The 12302-nt window shown below is 40.5% G+C and overlaps 1 protein-coding gene across 2 annotated transcripts in view; it reads right to left on the bottom strand.

Moving 5' to 3' along the window:
• Positions 1-12302, bottom strand: part of CTNNA2 (catenin alpha 2) — a 3064502-nt gene that overhangs the window by 1702977 nt on the left and 1349223 nt on the right. The window lies entirely within an intron of this gene.

Here is a 12302-nt window from a genome sequence, read left to right as displayed (position 1 = left end):
TATCTTGTGATTGCTGGCATAGTGAACATTATCCCTACGGCAGCTTCAAATGCAATCACCTGCCCTGCGACGTCGCTCTGGCCGGCGACCCGCCTCCTTCCTAGGGGGGCGGGTCGTGCGGCGTCACAGCGACGTTACACGGCAGGCGGCCAATAGAAGCGGAGGGGCGGAGATGAACGGGACGTAAACATCCCGCCCACCACCTTCCTTCCGCATAGCCGGTGGACGCAGGTAGGAGATGTTCCTCGCTCCTACAGCTTCACACACAGCGATGTGTGCTGCCGCAGGAACGAGGAACAACATCGTACCGTCGCTGCTGCAAAATTATGGAAATGTCGGACCCTACATCGATCATACGATAACGACGCTTTTGCACTCGTTAATCGTATGTAAAAGGATTCACATACTGCGATGTTGACAGCGACGCCGGATGTGCGTCACTTTCGATTTGACCCCACCGACATCGCACCTGCAATGTCGTAGTGTGCAAAGTACCCCTAAGGATTTGTTATTGTCAGAGCTAGGAACGGCAGTCACGTGACTGCAGGTTTGGGATATGTGCACTTTTGGCCAGAATCCGAGTTGACTGTTTCCAGCACACTTAATACAAGTCTTTTCTATAAAGCCGGAAACAGTCAACTTGGATTCTGGCTGGGAGTATACATATAACATACTTGTGGTCTCGTGACCGCCATTCCCGACGACAAATCCTAACAGTGTGCAGTGCGCGAAATCTAAGTAGTCACCCACATTTTTTTTGTAGCATAGGTTGTAGTTTTTATTAATTTTACTTCTAGTTATATGTTTATTGATTATTCTTTTTTATCTTAGTTTTGGGTAGATGGTAAAATGAATAGCATTTGGCCTTTGTTTTTCGTGCATCTTTTCTACTGCAGCTCAGGGCTCATTCAGATTAATTTATGTTTGGTCCATATAAATCTGATGGTTCACCTGTAAGAAAAGTAACATGCACCATTCAGATCCATTTTTAGGATCAAATTTCCACCGTCCATTGTTAACAGATCCACTGCCATGATTAATTAGAAAATTGTATATATTTTTATTGTTTTGTAATTGATGATTTAGAAAATGGATTGTGTACCGACGTCATTCGAATGTCAAATGCAGAAGAAGATGAAAAATTTACATTCTTTCCGGATGAAAAGTGTCTAAAATACATAATAAATCTAGTGAAATGAATGTACACCAGTTTTTGGTGCAATTTTACAGTATGTGCACACAACACATTTTTCAGATGAATTGCATGGAGCCTGAAAAAGTGCTTATTAAACGTTAAAAGAAATAAACATATGCAAAGCAACATCAGAAAAACTTTCTGTGCATATGCAAAGGCTTTATGAACTTCTCTTAAAGGGAATCTGTCAGCAGGTTTTTGGTACTCCACTCGAGAGCAGCATGACTTAAGCAAAGAGATCCTGAATCCAATGATGTATCACTTAGATTACTGGCTACAGCCGTTCTGACACAATCACACTTTTTAGATTTAGTAAAGTAGCAGAGCTGAGTGAGCTTCCCCGTCTACACCAGGCTCTCTTTAAAGATTATACATTGACAGTGAGGTGTCAGTCAGAGGAGGGAGCACACCGGAATGCCATGCAAGTGACATTGTACTCCAGCAGTGAGAAGTCTTGCTGCTTAAACAAATATAGCAAATAAACAACAGATCTCACTGTGACAAGGCAGGCATCCCTGACTTTTCTGTGTTAACCCCTGCAGTATGCTGGTTTTAGCTTACATAGCAAAAACCTGCTGCCAGAATCCCTTTAAGCACTTTAGAAGTAACCTGTCTATACTTTGGCTAAGTAAAATCAATGCAAAAAATTAACATTATGCACAGAAATGCAAAGATGACATTACTCTGCACATATTCCATCTTTTGTTAATACTTTTTACCATTTTAAAAGAAGTAACGCAATAATTATTTAAGCCTCTTTGTTTGAAAAGTTGCAAGCTCTTTATGGTTAAGAGCAGAGGGAAAGAACTTAAACTTAGCAGTCACTGATAAATACTGCATATACATATATATGTTGTGATCCAGTGACCAAGGAGCGTCAGAAAAAGAGCAATAACTCGGAAACCCAGAAAATAACCAGAGTGGCTGGAACCTTAACGGACTGTAGACCTAATACTGACACACATCTAGAAGTAGCCGTGGGACAAGCCTACAATGACCTAGTCGTCTCGACACAGCCAGAGAACTAAATACTCTAACAGAAAGAAATGTAGAAAAAATAATCTGCCTCGTAGCAGTCCCCAAAGATATAGATTGCCCCCCACATGTAAAGATTACGGTGATATAGGAAAAAAACAATACCTAGCTAAAGAACCAACTCAGCAAAGGTGAGGCCCAAACTATCTGCATAGGAAAGAATAGAAAAGAGCACTGACTGCAACCGTAAAAACCCTAATAAATACCAGCATGTCTGACATGGAAAAATACTGAACCTGAGGCTCTCCCAAGCTATATCAGTACTTTGGTGTTACTGGGATCCAAGAGAAACATTGATATAGAGAGGGGACTGGATATTGTACCAAGCATGACAAAGCACAATACATAACAGAACATGGAGCACGGTACACAAATACTCCCAGCAGGGAGTAATCCAGTTCCACCAGGAACTCCACACAGGCAAAATAACAAGAAAGTGAAAAATCATAAGCAAATGCACAAGACCAACTTATCTGAGAGGAGGTCTGGTAGACACAGAGAACAGAGCTGGTTTCAGGAAGTCCTTAGAACACAGGAAATATAATTGAGCATCGGCAAGGAACAAAAGAAAACTACATAGTTATAAAGGCACAAACCAAATGGCCTGATTGCAAATCCTACTCAGCTGTCCAGTTCCCACTCAGCAAGTCAACTGCATTACCAGCACTGACCACAAGAGGGAGCCCCAAACTGGAATCTAATTCAAATGTATTCACAATATATATATATATATATATATATATATATATATATATATATATATATATATATATATACAGTTAGGTCCAGAAATATTTGGACAGTGACAATTTTCGCAAGTTGGGCTCTGCATGCCACCACATTGGATTTGAAATGAAACCTCTACAACAGAATTCAAGTGCAGATTGTAACGTTTAATTTGAAGGTTTGAACAAAAATATCTGATAGAAATTGTAGGAATTGTACACATTTCTTTACAAACACTCCACATTTTAGGAGGTCAAAAGTAATTGGACAAATAAACCAAACCCAAACAAAATATTTTTATTTTCAATATTTTGTTGCGAATCCTTTGGAGGCAATCACTGCCTTAAGTCTGGAACCCATGGACATCACCAAATGCTGGGTTTCCTCCTTCTTAATGCTTTGCCAGGCCTTTACAGCTGCAGCCTTCAGGTCTTGCTTGTTTGTGGGTCTTTCCGTCTTAAGTCTGGATTTGAGCAAGTGAAATGCATGCTAAATTGGGTTAAGATCTGGTGATTGACTTGGCCATTGCAGAATGTTCCCCTTTTTTGCACTCATGAACTCCTGGGTAGCTTTGGCTGTATTCTTGGGGTCATTGTCCATCTGTACTATGAAGCGCCGTCCGATCAACTTTGCGGCATTTGGCTGAATCTGGGCTTAAAGTATATCCCGGTATACTTCAGAATTCATCCGGCCACTCTTGTCTGCTGTTATGTCATCAATAAACACAAGTGACCCAGTGCCATTGAAAGCCATGCATGCCCATGCCATCACGTTGCCTCCACCATGTTTTACAGAGGATGTGGTGTGCCTTGGATCATGTGCCGTTCCCTTTCTTCTCCAAACTTTTTTCTTCCCATCATTCTGGTACAGGTTGATCTTTGTCTCATCTGTCCATAGAATACTTTTCCAGAACTGAGCTGGTTTCATGAGGTGTTTTTCAGCAAATTTAACTCTGGCCTGTCTATTTTTGGAATTGATGAATGGTTTGCATCTAGATGTGAACCCTTTGTATTTACTTTCATGGAGTCTTCTCTTTACTGTTGACTTAGAGACAGATACACCTACTTCACTGAGAGTGTTCTGGACTTCAGTTGATGTTGTAAACGGGTTCTTCTTCACCAAAGAAAGTATGCAGCGATCATCCACCACTGGTGTCATCCGTGGACGCCCAGGCCTTTTTGAGTTCCCAAGCTCACCAGTCAATTCCTTTTTTCTCAGAATGTACCCGACTGTTGATTTTGCTACTCCAAGCATGTCTGCTATCTCTCTGATGGATTTTTTCTTTTTTTTTCAGCCTCAGGATGTTCTGCTTCACCTCAATTGAGAGTTCCTTAGACCGCATTTTGTCTGGTCATAGCAACAGCTTCCAAATGCAAAACCACACACCTGTAATCAACCCCAGACCTTTTAACTACTTCATTGATTACAGGTTAACAGAGCTATGATTCCTAAACCCTTTCTCCGATTTGGATGTGAAAACTCTCATACAGTCAGGGCCAGAAATAATTGGACAGTGACACAAGTTTTGTTATTTTAGCTGTTTACAAAAACATGTTCAGAAATACAATTATATATATAATATGGGCTGAAAGTGTACACTCCCAGCTGCAATATGAGAGTTTTCACATCCAAATCGGAGAAAGGGTTTAGGAATCATAGCTCTGTAATGCATAGCCTCCTCTTTTTCAAGGGACCAAAAGTAATTGGACAAGGGACTCTAAGGGCTGCAATTAACTCTGAAGGCGTCTCCCTCGTTAACCTGTAATCAATGAAGTAGCTAAAAGGTCTGGGGTTGAAAAAAGGAATTGACTGGTGAGCTTGGGAACTCAAAAAGGCCTGGGCGTCCACGGATGACACCAGTGGTGGATGATCGCTGCATACTTTCTTTGGTGAAGAAGAACCCGTTTACAACATCAACTGAAGTCCAGAACACTCTCAGTGAAGTAGGTGTATCTGTCTCTAAGTCAACAGTAAAGAGAAGACTCCATGAAAGTAAATACAAAGGGTTCACATCTAGATGCAAACCATTCATCAATTCCAAAAATAGACAGGCCAGAGTTAAATTTGCTGAAAAACACCTCATGAAGCCAGCTCAGTTCTGGAAAAGTATTCTATGGACAGATGAGACAAAGATCAACCTGTACCAGAATGATGGGAAGAAAAAAGTTTGGAGAAGAAAGGGAACGGCACATGATCCAAGGCACACCACATCCTCTGTAAAACATGGTGGAGGCAACGTGATGGCATGGGCATGCATGGCTTTCAATGGCACTGGGTCACTTGTGTTTATTGATGACATAACAGCAGACAAGAGTAGCCGAATGAATTCTGAAGTGTACCGGGATATACTTTCAGCTCAGATTCAGCCAAATGCCACAAAGTTGATCGGACGGCGCTTCATAGTACAGATGGACAATGACCCCAAGCATACAGCCAAAGCTACCCAGGAGTTCATGAGTGCAAAAAAGTGGAACATTCTGCAATGGCCAAGTCAATCACCAGATCTTAACCCAATTGAGCATGCATTTCACTTGCTCAAATCCAGACTTAAGACGGAAAGACCCACAAACAAGCAAGACCTGAAGGCTGCAGCTGTAAAGGCCTGGCATAGCATTAAGAAGGAGGAAACCCAGCGTTTGGTGATGTCCATGGGTTCCAGACTTAAGGCAGTGATTGCCTCCAAAGGATTCGCAACAAAATATTGAAAATAAAAATATTTTGTTTGGGTTTGGTTTATTTGTCCAATTACTTTTGACCTCCTAAAATGTGGAGTGTTTGTAAAGAAATGTGACAATTCCTACAATTTCTATCAGATATTTTTGTTCAAACCTTCAAATTAAACGTTACAATCTGCACTTGAATTCTGTTGTAGAGGTTTCATTTCAAATCCAATGTGGTGGCATGCAGAGCCCAACTCGCGAAAATTGTGTCACTGTCCAAATATTTCTGGACCTAACTGTATTGCAGCTTGGAGTGTGCACTTTCAGCCCATATTATATATATAATTGTATTTCTGAACATGTTTTTGTAAACAGCTAAAATAACAAAACTTGTATCACTGTCCAAATATTTCTGGACCTAACTGTATATATATATATATATATATATATTGTAAATCAAACCATAGATGTCTGTAAATTTAGTGATGTGTAATAGTGAGTAGTGACACAGGGAAAGTGAATTGAACTCATAAGGCATGAAAAGTGCAAAAAGTCATGGAAAGTCATAACACCAGCTGAAATCTATGAATAAATATAAAGTAATCCTGCCACTTAGTGAAAAATATTAGCTTGTTCAACTGATGGCCTATAAAAATATGTTTCATTACCAAGGAGCCACACAAGAAACATCTCATGATGAGTAAAACCAGTGAGCTGTCCCAAGACCTTCACAACCATATTTTTGCAAAACCTACATTTGTTGCAAGAATTTCTAAGCTACTGAAGGTTCCACTGAGCACTGTTGGGCCCACATTCCAGAAGTAGAAAGGACATAATTTCACCATGGGCCGTTACCAGTTGCTCCATGCCGCCCCACCACCGTGCGGAGCTGCCACCCCACCACCGTGCGGAGCTGCCGCCCCACCATTGTGCGGAGCTGCCGCCCAACCTACACCACATCTACTGTCTCCTCCCCAAAATCCTATAGAATGTAAGCCCGAAAGGGCAGGGCCCTCTTCCCTCTGTACTAGTCTGTCTATTGTAACTTGTATATGTATTCTGTATGTAACCCCCTTCTCATGTACAGCACCATGGTATCAATGCAGCTGTATAAATAAATAATAATAACAATAATAATAATTTCAGACGGAGGAGTGAAAATAATTATCAGAAGAGTTGTCCAAGAGCCAAGAACCAACTGTGGAGAGTTACAGAAAGACTTGGAATCAGCAGGTATAATTATTTCAAAGAAAACAATAAGTAATGCTCTCCCCCTCCATGGCCTGTATCTTTGTGACGCTGGCAAATTGGCTGGTAAAACTAAGTAGAGACAACCCCCACTTTCCTTTGTAATATATTGTCAATTTGACCATTGATTAAGTCCATCGATTACATGATCTGATGAGACTTTAGTACATAAAAACTTGGGAATCCCCAATTTACATGACAGTTGTAAAGAAACATTGCTCATTTTTGTTATCAATTTCCTAAAAATAATTCCAGCCATAAGTTCTAAAAAATAATAATAAAAAATAAACCATAAATGCTTTATAGTTCCAGATTTTTGACACTTTGTTAAAAATAAAATAAGTTTATAGAACACAAAAACTTAATTCGCCATAAAAGTATTTTTTTTTTTCTGTGACATCTGTTAATTCCCTGTAAAATCATAGTTATTACGTGCCATTTCAAAGTAGCTACTAAACTCTTTCCATTGTAATTTCCTCCCATTTACGAGCATAGTAGCTTTTTTGTTACCGCTATACTGTATTAAGAAAGCCCGACAGTGAACATTTTAATAATTCACCCTCAATTTTATTTTTTTCAAAGTAAAAATACCTAGAATAAAGTTTTTGTGAAAATGTCAAACTGTAAATTTTTGGTAGAACGCTCCCATGCAATTAATTTCATCCAAGGTGCAGAGAGAGGCGAAACTCGCTGCACTCATCGTGAGGACGCGCCTGTCAGTCATTAGCAAAGAACACAAATAATCCAGCTGTGAGTCTTTATTCTTCTTGCTTATTTATCCATGCACACCACACACAAAAGCCACTTCACGCTGCGTCTCTCCTCCTGGGAACTTACAACCCAAGAAGCAAAAACAAAATCATTTGATATTTAATTAGAACATTAAATACAGGTATGAAATCTTCTACCTGGAACGCTGGGAACATTTGTCTTCTTTTTTTTCTGCAAATAATTTTTGTAGCGTGCGATTAAATAAAAGAGAATTAAAGAAGAAATTCTAAAATATATTGGATTTTGTGTTTGCATGTGGGACATTCATGGTACATAAACAGAATATGTCTTAAATATCCAATACAAAAAAGACTGACAGCACTGCCAAACGTACAATGTGAACAGGTGCATATCTGATCATGATATGCAATAACAAAGAAAGAAACAGCTACATACTGAAATGACAAAGCTTTCTACTACTAAAAAAGTTTTAATGAGAATTGTAGATGTTTTACATATCAAAATGGCCATTTTCATACCTGCCCAGTAGCCATGTCATGGCGATCTCATTATACTGGGTCCTCATCTTGTTTCCTCTCTCTGTTTACATTGTGTGTTTAGGAGTGCTAAAAATTCACTGGCTGTGTGGACAGTACAATAAAATATAACCTTTATTATTAAATACTATTAAACAATTTTGATAACAATTCCACACAATTTTGAAGCCTATCTGAAACACACAGTTAAAAATAACCGGGTTCAGATACAAGAATAGCAGATAGACGGGTAGTTATTATCTCAGTCAAAGCTGCTACAATTAATTCTATAAAATATGTCCAGGCCTGAACAATAATTATGCTTATGCAGACTCATATATGCTACTGCAACACAATAAGGCCACAAGACTTCAAAACCTGTCCCTTTAGTATAGGGAGAACCATACACACCCCAAACTATAGGCTACCAGTTCACTATTGCCTATTATATATATATTTGTAGGCTAGTATAATGATGTTCTAGATGTCCTAGAATGACTGGGGAAGAAGTCAATTTAGACTCTCTTCTATATACTAGAAAAGGATATTATGTGTGCAGGAGTAGGACATCTGTCCACGAATACACACTTCTCCCAAATAACCTTTACTTAAGGCTACTTTACACACTGCGATATCGGTCCCGATATCGCTAGTGTGGGCACCCGCCCCCATCTGTTGCGCGACACGGGCAAATCGCTGCCCGTGTCGCACAACAGCCGTCACACATACTTACCTGTCCGGCGACGTCGCTGTGACGGGCGAACCGCCTCCTTTCTAAGGGGGTGGTCCATGCGGCGTCACAGCGACGTCACTGAAGCGTCACTGAACCGCCGCCCAATAGCAGCGGAGGGGCGGAGATGACCGGGACGTAACATCCCGCCCACCTCCTTCCTTCCGCATAGCGGCTGGGAGGCAGGTAAGGGGAGCTTCCTCGTTCCTGCGGCGTCACACGCAGCGATGTGTGCTGCCGCAGGAACGAGGAACAACTTCGTTACTGCTGAAGTAACGATTTTTGAGAATGGACCCCTGTGTCGCCGATTAGCGATTTTGCACGTTTTTGCAATGATGCAAAATCGCTTATCGGTGTCACACGCAACGGCATTGCTAATGCGGCCGGATGTGCGTCACGAATTCCGTGACCCCAACGACTCCGCATTAGCGATGCCGCAGCGTGTAAAGCCTGCTTAAGTCCTACTTTAATAAATGTTAAGAGTGTTGTTTCCTATAGTGGAAATTCCCTATCCAGGGTCAGGTTTACATCATTAAGACCTGGGGTAGAGCTCATATTCTTTATCCCCCCCCCATATCCAGTTATTCAAGTCAGCCACTAGATTGCTGCTGGGGTGTAGGGAATGATACTATAACCTACAATATTAAACAACTCCTCCAACTCATTAGACCAATCTGTATTATATAATTTTCAGTTCTACTGCCTATTCTGATTATATTTACTGATAGCCTCAATACCTCAACGTGTTTCCTCTCGCCTATGTTGGTGACATTCATCAGGAGGTAATCGGAACACTCTGGTCCCTAATCCCAGACCATGTGTTAATGCTGTGCCAAAAATCTCTCTGTATGTCAGCACCACATGTTTGATAGACACCACATGTGCAGACCACAGGCACCAGCTCGCTTAATAGAGTGTCAGCAACTCATATAGTTAGTGTTTCACAGCCCTATTTGATATGCATTGGTTCAGGGCGTGACACTGCATGGCTCAAATGTGCCTCAGAGTGACCTCTATGTCAGTAGGACTCATGTTCATTACCATGCACCCTACCCTCTTCTCGCCTATTAGCTACAGGTGTTTTTAACCTTTAGTACCAGGCCTCTCTTCACCCATACATGTAGTCTTTTTAAAAACCCAGAGAAAGGCAGAAAGAAAGAGTAGGATGAAGTGTAATGAGATTACCATGACGTGGCTACTGGGCAGGTATGAAAATGGTCATTTTGATATGCAAAACAAAATATATAGTCAAAATATATAGTCAGACCATAGGGTAATCTATGTCTGGCTTCAGCTTCATCATCAGTTGTAATTGCCAGACATTTCTGAAGCTGAACCCTAGTAATCAGCTGCTTTGTCAAGTAAAATATATTTTTGAGTAAATACTTAACTCCTTCATCTGCTGGCGATTTTCCATTTTTCATTTTTGTTTTCTTCCTCCCCTTCTTCCGAAAGCCATAACTTTTTTATTTTTCCATCAATATTACCATATGACAGCTTATTTTTTGTAGGACGAGTTTTTACTTTTGAATATAATCATTAGTTTTACTATATAGTGTACTTAAAAATGGGAAAAAAAATTCCAAGTGCGGTGACATTGCAAAAAAGGTTTTATTGCACGATTGTTTTTAGATCCTTAAAATTACCACGTTCAATATACGGTAAAACAGATGTGTCAGTATGACGCCTCATGTCGGTATTAGTTTGTAGATACCAAACATGTATACTTTTATTGAAGGGGTTAAAAAATTCAGATTTTTTTTGTAAAAAAAAGAGTAGCGATTTTGTCGCCATTTTCAGAGACCCGTAGCATTCTTAAGGGGGCTTTACACCCGCCCGCGTCGTTTGTGCATCACGCGCAAATCGCTGCCCGTGGCGCACAAAATCGTTAGGAGCCGTCACACGGACTTACCTGCCTAGCGACGTCATTGTGGCCGGTGGCATGGTGGATCGTGCGGTGTCACAGCGGCGTCACTAAGCGGCCGCCCCATAGAAGCGGAGGGGCGGAGATGAGCGACCGTAACATCCCGCCCACCTCCTTTCTTCCTCATTGCCGGCGTTCGCAGGTAAACTGTAGTTCGTCATTCCCGAGGTGTCACACGTAGCGATGTGTGCTGCCTCGGGAACGACGAACAACCTGCATCCTCAACAATCAACGATTTTTTGAAAATGAATGACGTGTCAACGATGGACGATATGGTATTTTTGATCGTTAACGGCCGTTCGTTGGTGTCACACGCAACGACATCGCTAATGATGCCAGATGTGCGTCACGGAATACGTGACCCCGGCGATATATCGTTAGATACGTCGTTGCGTGTAACGGGGTCTTTATTTTTTTGGGATCTAGTGCTCAATGACTGCCAACTTTTTGTATCTTGAACTGGCGTTTTTAATCATACCATTTTTTGTGCAGATGCTGCATTTTGATCGCCTGCATTTTAAAAAAATGTTGCGGCGAACAAAAAAATTAATTTTTACCTGTTTGGGATTTTTTTCTCACCATGCCGTGTACCAATCAGATTAATTGATCTTATATATTGATAGATCGGGCATTTTTTTTTACCAAATATGTGTATATTTTTAGTTGTTTAACTGTTTTATTTTCAATGGGGCAGAAGGGGGATAATTTGAACCTTTAGGTTTTCTTTATTTTATCATATTTTTAAAAAAATGTTTTACATTTTTTTATTTATTCTGCTAGTCACCCTAAGGGACTTTATCACTGCACAGTCCGATTACTTGTGCATTTCTGCTGATCAGAGCAGCATTACTCTGATCAGCAGAAATGCTCATCTTCTGTGAGTGCCGGCGCACAGTTGTATGATTGTTCCTGAAATTGGAGAGGGATATCTCTCCGAAACGCGTCAAAATAAATCTTATTGATGTGGTACAGAAGAGTCCTCTCTTACGGCTGCACTGCATTCATACCAGATTTCCTTTCTACAGCATTCTTCACTCAACGTGGGGCTGCAGCAGCCGTCCCATACTAGCGCCCTACAGTTACTTGTGACTCATACAATGAAACAAGGTGAGCTTTCCAAGTGGGTTATCCTCCTGGTGCCATCTGATAAGACCCTTTTTCTTGCGCTTTTTGTCTTCCAGTACTAATAGATAACATCCGAGTCACTTAAAAGTCACTAAAGAAATCAAATTAATCATAGTATAATTGATCCACATTGCAGCAAATAAAATTTTCAGTGCAGCTTTGGATGTAACTAGAGCATAGTATACAACATCAATACAGTCTATGGTAAATGACATTACCCAATCGTCCTTGGATTTTAGAAAATCTACAGCAAACCTCAAAGCTTCATATTCAAAATGTGAAGCGTGTAATTAACACATAGCCAATCAATTTAATGATACCGGTAATAAAAGATAATTTGTGGTTTGGCATTTTTAAAGCCATTTCACTTAGTAAGCCCTGAAGATAAAGTGAGACAGGAATAAAATTTATA

Source organism: Anomaloglossus baeobatrachus, chromosome 1 (genome assembly GCF_048569485.1).
Source record: "Anomaloglossus baeobatrachus isolate aAnoBae1 chromosome 1, aAnoBae1.hap1, whole genome shotgun sequence".
Lineage (NCBI taxonomy): Eukaryota > Metazoa > Chordata > Amphibia > Anura > Aromobatidae > Anomaloglossus > Anomaloglossus baeobatrachus.
Note: the sequence above shows the minus strand (reverse complement) of the source record. Positions and strands in the feature narration are given on the sequence as shown.